The sequence below is a fragment of the Halichoerus grypus genome, chromosome 8, assembly GCF_964656455.1.
Source record: "Halichoerus grypus chromosome 8, mHalGry1.hap1.1, whole genome shotgun sequence".
NCBI classification, from domain to species: Eukaryota; Metazoa; Chordata; class Mammalia; order Carnivora; family Phocidae; genus Halichoerus; species Halichoerus grypus.
In genome coordinates this window covers 127503877-127508732 of record NC_135719.1, presented here as the reverse complement: position 1 = coordinate 127508732, position 4856 = coordinate 127503877, and the positions used below count along the sequence as shown (strand labels likewise).

The 4856-nt window shown below is 58.9% G+C and overlaps 1 non-coding gene across 1 annotated transcript; it reads left to right on the top strand.

Annotated features, from left to right (window-relative positions):
- Positions 1–4783: 4783 nt before the first annotated feature.
- Positions 4784–4856, top strand: TRNAK-CUU (transfer RNA lysine (anticodon CUU)). Its single transcript has one exon. It is a non-coding gene; the product is annotated as a tRNA-Lys (tRNA).

Genomic DNA, 4856 nt, shown 5'->3' with positions numbered 1-4856 from the left:
CCTGCTGGGTGAGAAAGCACGGTGCACGTGTGTAGCATCGTCGTTACAAGGATTTGGTGGGTTCTAGATGGGCAAGGAATGATGGAGCTCTGCCTTGGGGGTCTTCTGCTCTAGTTAGGATCAGAACACCACCCAAACAGCCACAGCCTAGCATTTTGTGTTCCTTGTCTTGTTTTCCTCATTTTAGGGTTGAGGAAACGGACAGTGGGTCTAATAACTAACCCACGGTTCTGCAGCTGGATTGAAACCCAGCTTGCCTTAACTCCGGGGCCCCTGGACACCTCGCCCTGGCACCCACCACCTCCTGGGCAGGCGAGGGAAGACCTGGGGGTGGGGGAAAGAGTTGAGGACTTGGGGCCACAAGAGGGTGATGGAGATGAGAAGTAGGGGAGGGAGGGGACAGCATTCCAGGCTGCACGGACTGCCCCGCAGGAAGGGTCCCCCATGGGGCGGAGCTGCAGGCACTCCTGCCGTAGCAGCAGGGATGCGGTCCCCACGGGAGGACGCACGCGTGAGGGGACGGGCTGAGAGTGAAGAGCTCAGGCCCCGAGGCAGGAGCCTGCGGGCCTGGGGCAGCGTCATACATACGGCCGGGGTGCTTAGTCAGCACTTCGGTCCTGGGCGTCATCCAGCCTGGCATCAAGGGCTGGAGTGCAGGAGGGGCGTGATGGGTGGAAAGGTCTCAGCTGCCAGGCCGGGGCACCAAGAAGCAGATATTTTCCTGCAGGTCAGTCTTCTTTGGTTGGGGTGTGCCCACTTCCTAGCCCAGTCAGTGAGTGAGGGTCACGCAGGTGTGTGTGATGCCAAGCCTGTTACTTCACCCCCAGTGTCCCGTGGCAGCTGGCTACCTCCTTGGACCTTGACTGTGACCATCGCTCTCCCTCCAGACCATTCTTCCTGCTCAGAATTTGGAACTACTGGAGAGCTGGTTGAGGGAGGAAGGGAAGAATAGGAACGGGGGCCAGGAGGCTGGGCTGCTTGGTCGTCCCAGGCAAGTCCTCTCCTCACTGGCTCTCGGTCTCCCTATCTCGTTCCTCCCCTTTGCCTCTCACTGGGTTGTTGCGAAGATCAAACGGAAAGATGGATGTGAGAAGCAGAACATCCTGCGCTAGTGTTTTGGTTATTCGGCACACTCCGCACCCGAGCGGCGGTCCGCGAACCAGAAGGTGCAGCCCTTGCTCGGAGTTGGCAAAGCAAGGGCTAAGGCACAGCCCCTCCAGCCAGACCATCTGCCTCGAGTCCTGGGTGACCCCAGCCAAATTACCTCACCTGTCTGATCCTCGGCTGCCTCGTCTACGAAGTGAGGAGGACGTGAGCACCTGCCCCAAGGGGCGTGAGAATCCAGTGAGCGTGCTTGGCAGCACTGACTACGTAGTTGGGGGGGCGCAGTGCAGAATGAGAAGGTGGGGCCTCTCAGAGCAGTCAGTCGGATGCCCAGCCTGTGCGAGGACACGGGGCACCCAGCCTGCAGCCAGCCCCGTCACTAGTACTCTCATGACAACGAGGAGCCCTGAGGTCTCTGCTGGGGGCCGGGAGGGCTGGAGGGTGAAGTCCAGCCCCCTCCTCTGCCTGGGGTCCTCTGGCCTGGCTGAAGAGGCAGGTGCTGTTGAGCCCTAGGTCTCCAGCCCCTCCTGGGAGGCCAAGGTGACTGCGTGCGCGGCCTGGCTCTGTATGCATGGGTGTGGACTGCTGGGCTGCGGGGAGCGGGGTGCCGGGCTGCACCTGGCCGCGGGGTTCATTATCCAGAGCAAGTTCCTGAGCCCTGCGGCAGAGGGAAGGGAGGCCGGCAGAGGGAAGGGAGGCCGGGGGAACTGAGGGGGCTGAAGCAGCTTAGCGGGTGGGCTCATGCGGTGCAGGAAGGGCTTTTCTGTTGACTGGAAGCACGTGGGTCAAGGGCTGCCTGGCCAAGCCTGGGAGGATGTGTGTGGGGGGGGGGGGCATAGATCTTGGTATATGTCTACATATCTCATGTCTATCTGGGCGTTGACACCATTCCCCCAAAGAATGGACTTGGGTATTTGTGCCTGTGCGAAACTCCACGTGCGAGGCTAACAGATGGGGGCGGCGGTCCTGTGGGATAGGACAGGTGTTCTTAAAGGTTCTGGAGCCTCAGAATTCAGGCCGAGGGAATACGCCCCCCGGAGTTCCCACATCAGTGGTGGTGCTGGGGACTTCAGACCAACCAAGATGTAAAGAACTAACGGTGCCTGGTGACAGGGTCTCTCTCTCTCTCAAAACCATCTGTCACCACCTCTAGGTAAGGTTCACTGCACACTGGCCATGTTTGAGGCAGCCCTCGTTCTAACTCAACAACCATACAAGACAGAGACTGCTGTTTCCTTAATTTATGGAGGCTGAGTTTAAGGCCAATTAAGTTAACCTGCCCAAGGTCGCACAGCTCGGAAGTGCACAAGTTGGGATTGGAGCCCGGGCCGAGTGGCCTCCCGCCCACCCCCGTTACCACTCCATTTGGTGGCCAGCAAGATGACAAAAACGGAAGTGCTTTGTGAATACAGAGGTGGTTGCCCGTGGCAGTTGTCGTCGTGTGTGTCCACACACGTGTGTGTGCACCCAGGCGTGGGCACTGAGATCAGCCAGAGCTGAGTTTGAACCCGGGCTCGATACGGTAACCTTGGTGACCTCACGTCAATCCCTGACCCCGTCTGAGCCTCTGTAGGCTCATCATTAACACAGAGAGGGTCACATTCAGCCCTCGGGGTCGCTAGTGTTCGTTCAGTCACTCGGCAGTGATTGATTGAGCTCCTGCTGTGTATGCCAGGCACTGTGCTAGGCTCAGGCTACAGCAGGGACGAAGCAGACACGAAGTCCTGCCTGCAGTCTAGCTGGGGTGACAGAGGCACCTAAAGGGCCTGGCCCAGGCCTGGGAGGGAAGATGTGCTCACCCAGCACTAGCGCGGCAGGGCGCGGGGGGCTCTGCCCGGATCTCTGCAGCCCTTTCTTCCAGTTGCCGGGGTCTGGCCGCCAGACGGCTGTCACTGCCACTAGGGCCTGCTCTGAGCTGTCACGGCAAGCCTGAGGCGCCCGGGGAGCAAATCCTCTCCTCCCCCCAGCAGCCCTCAACCAGTGACCGGTGGGGCTTGTAGGTACGTAGCCCAGCCCCCCACTTCTGGGGAAAAGCTGAGACACCCGATGGGACTGAGCCCCACTTGCCCCCCGGGGTCACTAACCTGGGAGCGTTCTGTATTAGCTGCTTCCTGTCCCCGACTCACGCCCCCTCTCCCTGCTCCTGTCTCCTGGGATCACCTTCCAAAGGAACGACTTGCCCTTGAATTCTTGTGTCAGGGTTGGCTTCTGAAGGAACAAACTAAGATGGGTGTCCCCCCTCCACTCCACTCCTGGGGTTCCCTCGAGCCTGAAACACGGGGCAGGGGCCCCCGAGAGCAGCTCCAGAGAAGGGGGGCATGTGTGGCTGGGATGTTTAGCAGGGGTTTTCTATGGCCTCTGCTCCTCATCTGGTCCACCTGGGCACCCGGAGTGGAGAGGTTGAAGAGGGCTGGAAACGCACATTCCGAGCAGCTGCTGGATACCAGCTCTTTCCCATCACTGTTCCCCATTTTACAGATAAGCATGCTCACAGAGGGGGCGCCTGGATGGTTCAGTCGTTGAGCATCTGCCTTCGGCTCAGGTCATGATCCCGGGGTCCTGGGATGGAGCCCCACATCGGGCTCCCTGCTCTGTGGGGAGCTTGCTTCTCCCTCTCCCACTCCCCCTGCTTGTGTTCCCTCTCTCGCTGTGTCTCTCTCTGTCAAATAGATAAATAAAGTCTTAAAAAAAAAAAAAAGGATGCTCACAGAGGTTATGTCCCCCGTCAGGGTCCCACAGGTCAGAAGCCAGGCTATCTGGGGATTCAGACCTAAGCGGCCTGACTTTAAGCAGGGTTTCTTTTTTTCTTTTTTTTTAAGTTTACGTATGTATGTATGTATTTAAGTAATCTCTACCCCCAGTGTGGGATTCAAACTCATGATCCCGAGAGATCAAGAGTCACGTGCTCTACCGACTGAGCCAGCCAGGCCCCCCGAGGGCAGGGCTTCTTAACCGCAGCATTGTTGACATTCTGGGCTGGATGATTTGTACGAGGGCTGTCCTGTGTGTCGTAGGATCTCTAGCCTCACCCACAAGGTGCCAGTAGCACCCCCCTCTCCAATTGCAACCACCACAAATGTCTCCAGACCTGGCCAGATGTCCTCAGCTGAGAACCACTGCCTAAGTGCTCGCGGGGCAGGGACCTCCGCATCAGCCAGAGCAGCTGCAGGCCCTGACGTCTTGCTGTCCTGAAACTGTCTGTCCCCGGGCCCCAGAGGCAGCAGACAGGGGAGCCGCTAAGCCACGTCACAGGGCCAGTTAGGGCTTTGGTGGCCTCGTGGCTGGGAGCTGCCAGGAAGGCTGCCCATGGGGATGTGCCAGGCCTCCGGGACTGGTCAGCGAAGGGGCTGAGTTGCTCTGTTACTCGGCTGTCCATCTCTGCTCGTCCAGCCTGGCTGTCCAGACCAGAGCCCTTTGACTCGGCTGCCGACTCCAGGGCCAGGCTCCCACCGCGCTCCCACAGTGATTAATGCAGGAGGCTTGGAACCGGGCGTCTGCGGATCCCTGCACGGAGAGGCGAAAGGGGAGAGACTGAAGGTTCTGACTCTCTTTTCCAACCCAAGGAAAGAAAGTCATAGTGAGAAACTAGACTGAGTAAGCTTCTGATTTGTGAAGTAGACTCTCCACACTCTTGCTTGTACTGTCCGAGCATAACAGGTAGCCGTATGGGCTCTGGGGCGCCTGGCCGGCTCAGTTGGTAGAGCGTGTGACTCTTGATCTCAGGGTTGTGGGTTCGAGCCCCACGTTGGGTG